The sequence below is a fragment of the Galeopterus variegatus genome, unplaced genomic scaffold, assembly GCF_000696425.1.
Source record: "Galeopterus variegatus unplaced genomic scaffold, G_variegatus-3.0.2 Scaffold5077, whole genome shotgun sequence".
Lineage (NCBI taxonomy): Eukaryota > Metazoa > Chordata > Mammalia > Dermoptera > Cynocephalidae > Galeopterus > Galeopterus variegatus.
In genome coordinates, this window is record NW_007731188.1 from 81,856 (window position 1) to 94,397 (window position 12,542).

General features: G+C 43.9%; 1 pseudogene; it reads right to left on the reverse strand.

Annotated features, from left to right (window-relative positions):
- Nucleotides 1-2,658: 2,658 nt before the first annotated feature.
- On the reverse strand, nt 2,659-12,062 carry LOC103604305 (annotated as a pseudogene).
- Nucleotides 12,063-12,542: the final 480 nt, after the last annotated feature.

The window sequence follows — 12,542 nt, forward strand, 5'->3', positions numbered from 1 at the left end:
GTCTAGACTGGAGCCAGTAAGAGGATTACTAGAGCTAAGGGCAGGGAGGGGAATAGGCTAGCAGAGAAGATAGAAACTTTACAAGAATTTACCTAAGACAGGAAAATATGGGATCTGCTCTCTAATTACAGAACCTGGTTCTTTAAAAAGGTTGGAGAATATATGGAAAGAATAAACCAGAAAACAGCCCTGAAAGGAGGACAAAAGCTTGATGGGTCTAAAAATTTGTCTCTATACCACAGAGACTCCTGTGTGTAGGAGCCACCCCATGCTTTGGGAGGACAATGACAGGAAAAGCTGCTGCTGTCAGAGACAGGAGATAAGCAGGGGAAAATGAGACCAGAACTCACATACAAGAATAAGAACAGGCATAGTCCCCTCTATAAAAGCAAAGTAANACTTTTCTCACAAGTGTTGCTCTCCCCTCTCTCCCACAATAACCCTCCTGTATAATACAGCACACATATTTCCCTTTTCAGAAAAAAAATGATCCTAGGCTTATAGACTCTATTTTCCAACCAACTGTGAATCTAACTTAGACTCTGCTTTACAAATCCACAAGTCTAGACTGGAGCCAGTAAGAGGATTACTAGAGCTAAGGGCAGGGAGGGGAATAGGCTAGCAGAGAAGATAGAAACTTTACAAGAATTTACCTAAGACAGGAAAATATGGGATCTGCTCTCTAATTACAGAACCTGGTTCTTTAAAAAGGTTGGAGAATATATGGAAAGAATAAACCAGAAAACAGCCCTGAAAGGAGGACAAAAGCTTGATGGGTCTAAAAATTTGTCTGTATACCACAGAGACTCCTGTGTGTAGGAGCCACCCCATGCTTTGGGAGGACAATGACAGGAAAAGCTGCTGCTGTCAGAGACAGGAGATAAGCAGGGGAAAATGAGACCAGAACTCACATACAAGAATAAGGTATACCACAGAGACTCCTGTGTGTAGGAGCCACCCCATGCTTTGGGAGGACAATGACAGGAAAAGCTGTTGCTGTCAGAGACAGGAGATAAGCAGGGGAAAATGAGACCAGAACTCACATACAAGAATAAGAACAGGCATAGTCCCCTCTATAAAAGCAAAGTAACAACAAAATAAATGCACAAATCATGGGGGCTGAGGGCTGACCCAGGCCTGAGCCTTGGCTGACCAGGCCACATGAAGCCTATGCTTCAAACAGGACAAGTCTTGGGCAAGGTCCAAATTCCTATGATCATGGTCCTGGTGGGACAAGGTTTTACTGAAGGGACAAGGACAAAGATGACCTAGGCAAGAAGTGACTTAGGCAAAGCCCAGAATGTACTGAGCACTTACTGGGCACAGGTCCTGTCCATGCTTGGCTCCTCAAAGCCTTCTCCTGTCACCACCTGCTACAGATTCAGCACAACAAACACACAAATTCTGGAAGTTCTGAGGTCTTCCACTTATTTCTTCTCTCAAATGTAAGCCTTCCACTGCTTTAACCCATTGACTCCAACTTATGGCAAGAATTTGAAAAAATAAATCCACATTCAGATTCTTCTTTTCAGTAAAGAAGTAAGAAGTTGCAGCTCAGTGCAACATGGAGTTAAGATAGGGATGGAGATGGCCCAAACCCACCTTTGCTGGAACAGGAAAGTCATTCATGGGGGGAAGAAAACACAGGCCAGTGTGAAGAGAGGTCATGGGGGGTAGGAAGTGGGCTGGTTTTCCCACACCCTCATATTATCCTAATAGGAAGGCAGACACATTCAGACTCCCTTTGTAGAAAGCAAAGTCAGGGTTCTTGAAGTCACAACATGGGGCTGTGAACAAGTTTTGCACCACCCAGTTCCACACAAGGCAGCTGGCTCACACTATAGAAGAAAATAATTAGGAACAAAATCAGGTCAGTCACTGTAAGTCTTGACACACTGAATGGCCCACCACATGCTCAAAATGTCCAAATCTAAAGAACTCACATAACCCAGTAGTATTCCCTCTGTCCCCCTCCCCCAACTTCAGGCCCTCCATGATCTCACCTTTACAAGCTATGAAAGACACATCAAAGACCTAGCAGTGATGCTGCCTTGGGTAGAACAAAACAGAACCTGGTCAGAGCCCACAGGAGATACAGCTAAAGGAGGAATTATGGGGTGGGTGAACTCTCCCATAGGCTCCTGTCTACACTGTCCCAAAGGTCTCAGGGACCGCCCCCTGACCTCCACTTACTAGAAACCTGAGCATAGCTCCCTCCTTTGCCACCTATGGGAAGAAAACTCCAGTGAGAGGCCAGGGAGGAGGCAGGGATATGAGGTTCTAGAAGAAATGAGTAGTTCTGGACCCCAGGAAGTTTCCAAAACAAACTGCAGACCCAGGGCTGAATCAAGAGACATGAGGAAAGGAGACGTGCAGGGACTGGACCAACCACCCTCTTACATGTCTGTCATCAACAGGGACCTGCCCCTCTGACCTCTGACTGCTAGAGACTAGGTCCCCATCAATAGAATCAAGGTGAAAAATTTGTCATTCATTTTCATATGTGCTATACAAATGAGTAAGCGTTGGCAAACAGGACCTGTGACTGGGTAAGCACATGTGTGGATGGTGTCTCACTATGAGGCAAGAGACAGGCAAGCTCCTACCTGGGCTTGAAATCTCCCAGTGGGACAAGAAAACCCACACAACCTCCTTTCCTTACATGAGCACTTCTCTCCACATCACAGTGGTAAGCATGGCTCCAATAACCACAGCTTCATTAAGAACCATGCCACGAATATCTTCAGGATAAAGACAGTGAACTAGGAAGACCACTCTGGGAAAGGAAGGGAAGGTGAGAGGCCCTGGCCCCCACGTCTCACCCCTGCCCTGCTGAAGGTATCTAGAATGCCTCCTGCTTTCCCTAAGATTCTCTGCCCTCATCCCTGTCCTTACCCCATCTCAGGGTCATGGGCTCAGGCAGCCCCTCGTGCTGCACATGGCATGTATATCTCTGCTCCTGTCGAGAAGGCACCACCACAGCCATCCACTTCTGGAAGGTTCCATCCTCTGCAGGCCTGGTCTCCATAAACTCTGTGTCCTGGGTCTAATCTTCCCCATTCTCTGCTAGGTCTTGGTGATCTCTACAGGGAGAAGCCCAGGGCCCAGCACCTCAGGAAGCCCTCATGGCCAGAGATGGGATAGTAAGTCACATACGTCTTTGGGGGGGGTCTGAGGAGGAGGGTCAAAAAATTCAGGAACTGTGCATCCCTCATGGGACACTACGGCAGCACTCATGTGACCAACCTGAACAGACAGGACAGTCGCGGTGGGGGAGGGAGTGCAAACCCAGATACCAGCCCGGACACAAGACATCTGGGATGATCTCCTATTCCTTGGGAAGTTTTAGAATCAGGATGAGACGACCCAGGATAGGAGGCTCCAGGTCTCTGAGGAGAAAAGGGATTTCTGGGCCTGACCTGCATAGAGGCTGAGTGGCTCAGAAAAGCTGGAGTCAGACCTCCAAAGACGTTAGGTGTGGGGCTGAGAGCCTGAGAGAAAGTTGCTGTCATGGTCAATGATAACTACTATTCAGATATTTCAGGCATAGTCTCTTCCTCCTCTTCTGAAAAGACTGGGTCCTTTAACTGTTCCTGAGAAAAGGATAGGACTTCTGCGTAAGTCACTCTGTGGTACAGGACTGGAAACCCAGGAGGACTCCCACTTCTCTGGAACAAGGGAAGAGGAGGTTTTCTGGCATGGGTCCTACTCTCCTCCCCTCCTCATGGGACGCCAGCCTCAGCTGGAGAGAAGATCAAGGGGGAATTTCGCAGCGTCCCCTTCCCGGTCTCCAGGTATCTGCGGAGCCACTCCACGCACCTGCCCTCCAGGTAGGCCCGCTCTTGCTCCGCCGCACCGGCCGCCTCCCACTTGGGCCGGGAGCTCTGAGCCGCCGCGTCCGCCGCGGTCCAGGAGCGCAGGTCCTCGTTCAGGGCGATGTAATCGGCGCCGTCGTAGGCGAACTGACGGTACCCACGGAGGAGGAGCCGGACATCCACTGGAGGGTGTGAGACCCTAGCCAGGCCCCTGCGCTCAGCCCCGCCCCGGCTGCCGACCTACGGGCGGTGATTGACCAGTGACATTTAGATAAAACTGAAAACAAACCCGGAACTAAGCCCAGCAGGCTCTTCCCGGGTCGAGGGTCCAGGAGGGTCCTGCAACCTCGGGGTGAAGGTCGGACCTAGAGATTCGGGGCGACCCCGTCCCGTCCATGGGGAGGGGGAGAGGTCACGACCTGCGACCTGGATCCGGGGTCACTCACCGGCCTCGCTCCGGTTGTAGTAGACCCCCTGGAAGAATTTGAAAGTGATTTCATGATGAGTACAACAGGAATTAAGCAAATAAAGGAATAACACATCTATAACTACAGAGAATGTTAAAAAAAATTGATTCAATAATAGAAAAGTAATCATTGTGTACCACATGCCCAGTCATAATTTGCATACACATGGTCATGATAATGTAAACACTTTACACTGAAAGTTATAAAATAAGTACATTGGGAGGATAGGAAAGTATGAAAGAGAGCTAATCCACTAAAGATGACACATAATACTGAAAAACAAAGAAGGAGCCCTGTAAGTGTGTTATTTAGAGGCATAGAAGTCACAATTAGAGAATCAGCTAAAAGAAGTAAGACTGGTTGCCTCTGGGGTCCAGGGAATAGGGGTGCATGGAAGATTGGGAACAGCTGTGTTTATAAGAAGCCTTGTAGAAATATCTGACTTTTTAAATTATGTGCATATATCTATTTGATTAAAAAAAAACACAGTAAATGAGAAAATGGTCCTAGGAACTGTTCTATAAGGAGTGTAATAGAAATGGGGCAGTAGTTGGAGGAAGACATGGGGATCAAGTGGTGGATTTTTATGCGAGGCTTTTGTTTTTATTGAATTTAATTTTGTTTGTTTTAATGGGAGACATTATAGCATGTTTGTATGCTGGAATGAATGAGCCAATAGAGAGTAGAAATACGAAGGTACTTCAAAGAGTTCATGGAAAAATAGAATTGAAAGATAATGCAAATCTTTCCATGAACTTGCAGGGGAAGGAGGAACCCAATCCTGTGCCCGAGTGCAGGGGTGGCCTGCAGGAGAGAGGACCATTCATCATCACTCTTGGAAAGGAAGAGGAGACAGGTGTAGATGCGGGGGTTGTGGGGAGATGATGATGCAGTTCTCACCTGAGTCCTTTTCTGGGGGATAAAAAAAGAAATCAATTCATTACATAAGAGCCAGGAATGGAGGGGTGTGAGGAGGGAGGAGAAAGGGAGAAATAGCCCCCTCAGGAGGCGTGAGAGTGAACTGACCCAGTAAATGGCATCTGGAGAATCCGGGCTGGGGGCCACTGAGGACTGTGCTCATCAACTGAGAGAGAGACAGAGAGAGAGAGAGTGTTTCAGTAGCAGGAGGATACATAATGGACTAGGAAGAAATTCAACAAAATATCTCTGGTGTAAGGATTATGGATTATTTTTAATTTGTCAATTATCATTTTCAGCATTTTATAATTTTTCTACAGTGAATATACATTATAATCAGAAAAGAAAAGCTATGTCTGAAATTTTAAGAGGGAAGGAAGATGGATAGAAAAAGTCAAGAGCTTGGAACAAAGAGCAGGAAGGGTGGGGTCTCCATGTCTGGGCTCTGGGACAGTAAAATTCCAGAGCCTTTTTTATTTCTCAGAACACTATTCTCTATGGAGGCCAAGCAGCATCCTTTCTTTCTTTTTGTGGTGTGGACATTTATTACTGTCCTGTCAGATTTTTTTTGTTTTTGTTTTTTGCCACTTGCCAGTACCTGATTGAACCCTGGATCTTGCTCTGACTGAGCTACCCAGCCAGCCCCAGTGAGCTCTTTAATGCTTTTAAGAAGACGGTTTTTCTCTTTTACATGGCATTTTAAACTTTTTTTAGTGGAAAGATTTGTCCACATGATCTATCTCACCTTTTCCAGAAATGGAAATTCTAAGGTAAAGTAGTTCAGGGAGAAGATCTTAGAGTAGAGGATCAGAATCTGAGTCTTAACACATGATCTAGACATTATCTGTCAAGTGTTTTACAAGTGGAAGGGGTTTTTAATGTTTTTTGAAAACATAATGCATATGTAAGAAAAATAAAGAAACAAAATAAAAGAAACAAAAACAAGCATGTGAAGTAATGCATGTTAATTAGCTTGATTTAGCCATTCCACAATGTAAACATATTTAAGTTATAGTTACATATATACATGTACATGATAAATGTATACATTTTTTGTCAATTAAAGTTAAAAATTTAAAAATTAAAAGGATACTCAAGGATTTGCAAAGATAACTAAGTCACATTGTCCTCACTCTCCAACCCCAGTCAGCCAGGTCCTCTATCCAGAAACCATCACAGTTAGCAATTTCTCATTTTTCTTCCCAGGTAAATATATCTGTGCATCAATATGCTGTTATGTCAGTAAAAGAGATCAGGCCACAGACTGGGAGAAAATACTCACAAATCACATATCTAATAAAGGACGTGTATCTAGAGTATACAAATAAACCTTAAAACTGAACAAGGAAACAAATAACCCAATTTAAAAATGGCAAAAGTCTGAACAGACACATCACCAAAGGAGAAATATAAATCCCAAATTAGTATATGAAAAGATGCTCAACATCATTTGTCATTAGGGAAATTCAAATGAAAATAATAATATACTGTTACACAGCTGTTAGAATGGCAAAATCTAAAACACTGCTCATACCAAGTGCTGATGAAACCCTCATTCACTGCTGGCAGGAATGCAAAATGGCACAGCCACTATGGATATTTGGCANGTCCTTTTCTGGGGGATAAAAAAAGAAATCAATTCATTACATAAGAGCCAGGAATGGAGGGATGTGAGGAGGGAGGAGAAAGGGAGAAATAGCCCCCTCAGGAGGCGTGAGAGTGAACTGACCCAGTAAATGGCATCTGGAGAATCTGGGCTGGGGGCCACTGAGGACTGTGCTCATCAACTTAGAGAGAGACAGAGAGAGAGAGAGTGTTTCAGTAGCAGGAGGATACATAATGGACTAGGAAGAAATTCAACAAAATATCTCTGGTGTAAGGATTATGGATTATTTTTAATTTGTCAATTATCATTTTCAGCATTTTATAATTTTTCTACAGTGAATATACATTATAATCAGAAAAGAAAAGCTATGTCTGAAATTTTAAGAGGGAAGGAAGATGGATAGAAAAAGTCAAGAGGTTGGAACAAAGAGCAGGAAGGGTGTGGTCTCCATGTCTGGGCTCTGGGACAGTAAAATTCCAGAGCCTTTTTTATTTCTCAGAACACTATTCTCTATGGAGGCCAAGCAGCATCATTTCTTTCTTTTTGTGGTGTGGTCATTTATTACTGTCTTGTCAGATTTTTTTTGTTTTTGTTTTTTGCCACTTGCCAGTACCTGATTGAACCCTGGATCTTGCTCTGACTGAGCTACCCAGCCAGCCCCAGTGAGCTCTTTAATGCTTTTAAGAAGACGGTTTTTCTCTTTTACATGGCATTTTAAACTTTTTTTAGTGGAAAGATTTGTCCACATGATCTATCTCACCTTTTCCAGAAATGGAAATTCTAAGGTAAAGTAGTTCAGGGAGAAGATCTTAGAGTAGAGGATCAGAATCTGAGTCTTAACACATGATCTAGACATTATCTGTCAAGTGTTTTACAAGTGGAAGGGGTTTTTAATGTTTTTTGAAAACATAATGCATATGTAAGAAAAATAAAGAAACAAAATAAAAGAAACAAAAACAAGCATGTGAAGTAATGCATGTTAATTAGCTTGATTTAGCCATTCCACAATGTAAACATATTTAAGTTATAGTTACATATATACATGTACATGATAAATGTATACATTTTTTGTCAATTAAAGTTAAAAATTTAAAAATTAAAAGGATACTCAAGGATTTGCAAAGATAACTAAGTCACATTGTCCTCACTCTCCAACCCCAGTCAGCCAGGTCCTCTATCCAGAAACCATCACAGTTAGCAATTTCTCATTTTTCTTCCCAGGTAAATATATCTGTGCATCAATATGCTGTTATGTCAGTAAAAGAGATCAGGCCACAGACTGGGAGAAAATACTCACAAATCACATATCTAATAAAGGACGTGTATCTAGAGTATACAAATAAACCTTAAAACTGAACAAGGAAACAAATAACCCAATTTAAAAATGGCAAAAGTCTGAACAGACACATCACCAAAGGAGAAATATAAATCCCAAATTAGTATATGAAAAGATGCTCAACATCATTTGTCATTAGGGAAATTCAAATGAAAATAATAATATACTGTTACACAGCTGTTAGAATGGCAAAATCTAAAACACTGCTCATACCAAGTGCTGATGAAACCCTCATTCACTGCTGGCAGGAATGCAAAATGGCACAGCCACTATGGATATTTGGCAGTTTCTTATAAGGCTCAACCCAGTGATCACACTCCTAATATTTACTGAACTAATTTGAAAACTTACATTTGCACAAAACCCTGTACACAAATGTTTATAGCAAAACACTTCTTAACTGTGGGCTGCACACAGTGACTTTCTTCCAAAGACTGCAGTATGGAAATGTGGAGAAGTTAAAAAAAAAAAAAAAAGAACTTTAAAGGGAGGAATCTGGGAACTCTACCTTAGCCAGGTGATGAAGGTTAGTATCACCAGTGATAAGCCAAGTTGATATTATGTACCCTTGCTATGTTGTATTGAGAATGACATTTCACCTCTTGGTCTTCTTCCCCAAAACCCATAGTACCAAGTCAATCAAGCTCAAATTGAGGGACTTTCTATAATATACCTGAGCATTACTCCTCAAAATTATCAAGGTCATCAAAAAGAACCAGATTCAAGCCAGAGGAGCCTTAATAAGAAGATATGATTGGAACTAAATGTAATGTGATATCCTGGGTGAAATCCTGGAACAGAAGGACATTAGCAAAAACTAATGAAATCCAAGTAAAGTATGGAGTTTAGTGATAATGTATCAATATTGCTTCATTAGCTGTGACAAATAAATGTATGATAGTAAGAGGTTAACAATAAGGTAACTGAGTATGGGATGTACAGGAACTATGTACTACTCACTGCTGTTAGTGGACAAGGGTCTGTTTCTCACACAGCAACAACCAAGACCAGGGTAGGAGGAGAAGGCTTTATTACTAGCAAATAAGGAGAACACTGGGGATAGTTCCCAAAGCAGTATCTCCCTGAACAAGGGAAAGGGGTCATCTTATGTAGACAAAGCTCCTGCCTATCTTCCTGCTCAAGTTCTCATTTAGGTCCTCTCATGCAAATGAAGGACACACGATTGTTCAATTTGGACTGGTCGACTATGGGACATACTTCAGTGGTCAGTTCTGAAGCCAAATTTGCATTTGGACCCGGGCAAGAATGTGGCCTTTGGGCAACAGTGCGACCTCAGGAAGTTGTCACATGGGCTAAACCTTGAGCCCTTGGCCAGTACAGTTACAATCCACAGGTGGTGAATTGAGACTTCCTGTCACGGCTGACTCATGACATAATACAGAGGCAGGTAGGTGTGGAGGTCCCGGCTCCTCCTTGGGCAGAGTTTCACCACAGTTAATCTCTAGGGCCTGTATTTCAGTTTCAGCTGATATATTTTGAGGGCAGTCTAGTATTTCATGGCTTATGACTTCCTGCTGCCTCCTGTAAAAACAGAAACTCAGAACAAAGGGTTATAACTGATTTACCTCCTGTTTGGGGCCTTTTAGTGGTGGCAAGCACCTGGGTGTTTAGGAGACCCTGGACCCTAGGTTACACTAACTTTGTAACTTTTGTGTAAATCTAAAAGTATTCTAAAACAAAACAGCTTACTTTAAAAAATAACCCTCAGAAAATGCATAGGGAATCAAAGAAATAAGTATCTAATTTTCAGTTTTCCAGGGTTTTGCCATCAAGGGTCTGGAAAGAGGAATTGTGGCAAGAAGAGATGGAAACTTCACAGACAGAGCAGAGCTCCAGAGTTCATCTCTTTCTGACTCCCATGGAAACTAGGGCTGTTCAGAAATCACCTTTATTCCCCCATAAATGCCCAGACTCCAGGTCAGCTGCTTCTGCCCAACTCAACAGATATCTCAGTCCTCTCTGAGTTTGCTCAGTTTGAATCTTAGAAACTACAGCAGTTTCATTCTCATGTGGCCATAGAGTTGAGGACAGGAGATCTGAAAGCTCTTTCTCCTCATTTCTCCTGGGACCTCCCCAGGGTCTCCCTGAGCTTGTAGAAGTCACAGGGTTCTGCACACAAAGAGGCGTATCTTAGTCTCCCTAGGCTGTTATAACAAAAATATAATAGTGGGTGGCATAAACAATAAACATTTTCATATTTCTCATGAGGGGGTGGTTTTCTTTCACTTTATTTCACATTCCCACCACAATAATGACTCCTTTAATTTAAACTAAAAACTGTAGAGGGTTCCTGAAAGAGTGGTAGCAAAGGAATGGAGGTGTCCCTCACAGTTTGGGAGGCTGGGAAGTCCAAACTCAAAGCACAGGTGGATCCAACGTCTAGTGAGGGCTCACTTCCTTGTTCACAGACTGTGGTCTTCTTGATGTATCCTGACATGGCAGAAGCTGAGAGGAGGAGAAGATCTCTCCTCTCTCTTATAAGGACACTAATCCCATTCGTGAGGGCTCTACCTTCATGACCTCATTCAAGCCTAATTATCTCGCCAAGGCCTCACCTCCTAATACCATCACATTTGGGTACAGAGTTTAATCATATGAATTTTGGTGGGACACAGACATTCAGTCTATAACAGGGAGCCCCCATCCCTTATAGGTTTTGGGTAAGAAGTATTTCCTGAAACCCACACTGACACAGATGTTTCCTCCCCATTAAGTGACCATGAACTCTGACCTCAGGGCACATCCAGATCTTCAGGCCATAACAACTGATTTCCAGGTCTGGGGTGGGCCCCATAAACATACTGGGTGCTTTTAGTCTCCTGGCATGGGAGTTGGGAGTCCAACGTCACTTGACACTTGTTCCCTGTCACTTGTTCCTGATATTGCTTGCAGGAACACAGGCACCTCCTTTGGGAATCAATCTCAGATTCTCTATCCCTAGGATGGGATGAGGGGGAGGAGGAGGAAGAGATCCCCAGGGCAATGGCCTAGGAAGATGGAGGTGGGTATCTCCCGGAGGAAAGAGGAGAGGGAGAAAATAGGGACACCAGGAAGAGGGAGGCTAAAAGGAGTGGAAGGGAAGGAGCCAGAGAGGAACGGGGCATGGGAATGTGTCAGCTTGGTGGACACCTGTGCAGAAGGCATGGGCTCTGTTAGTGGTAGGTGCAGGGGTTTCTGCTGCGTGCTGTTTTTTGTGGGTGGTAATTACACAGGTGTTGGCTGGATAATTAAACAGTAAACTACATTTAAGTTTTAGCCAATTTTCTGTACTTACAGGGATGATATGTATAACTTACCCACATACACAGAGGAAGAAAGGGGAAAAGAAGATGAGAGGAAGAGAGGTGGTTAAAGGGATCCCCTCTTCCAGAGCCAGACCTCCTCCTCCAGCCCCCAGGCCCCCAATGCCAGGGTGGCAGGAAGAATCAAGAACCAGAGAGGAGCAGAGAGGCCTGTGCTGCCTCTGGAGTGGCCGGCCCTGGTCCCTGATTCTGGGGTTTCCAAGGGTCCACTCTCTGTGCTAAGACTTCTCAGCTTGTCCCCAGCCCTGGCTCTCAGTCCTCAGTTACCTGAAGGACATCTCCATCTCCAAGAGGAAGCTGTTGTGCCAATGATTGGCACCAGGGTCGCTGACTGAGAGCTGGCTGGACTGTTGCCAGCCCAGGAACCAGTGTTCCTAGAGGGGGGAGGGCAGGATGTGGTGTGGAGGCTGGTGACTATCATGTGCTACAATGAGGTCAGTACTAAAAGCAGGCCAGGTGTCTACTGACAATCCCCAACACCCCAAGGGTGGTCCTTACACCACTCTCCAGACCTCCAGGAACCAGATGTCCAAACACCATCCCCCTGGAAGCCAAGTGTGGACCCTTGCCTCTTGGAGCCTGGAGAACCATGCCCATGACCGCCATTATTAATCCATTCAGTAGGGTATGGTCTTCAAAATCTAATCACCTCTTCAAGGACCCACTTTTCAATTATCATAATAGGATTTCCCATCCTCTTAACACTGTCACAGTGGGGATCAAGCCTCCAACATGGTAAACTTTGGAGGGACACAATTCAATCCATAATAGCTATGCTTAACAAAAAGTTTCTGGAGTCGGGGGAAGTTAGTTTCTGGGCAGGCTGGTTAGCTCAGTTGGTCAGAGTGTGGTGTATGTTGCTCATATATAGAAATACAATTGATTTTTGTACATTGACCTTGTGTCCTGTGATCTTACTGAATTCATGTATTAATTCTAAAATGTGAGGGATTCTTAGAGTTTTCTATATACATAATTATGCTGTCAGTAATTGAGAGTGACTTTACTTTTTTTTTCCTATGTATAGGTTTTTATTTTATTTTCTTGCCTTATTGCACTGGATAGGACATCCAGAAA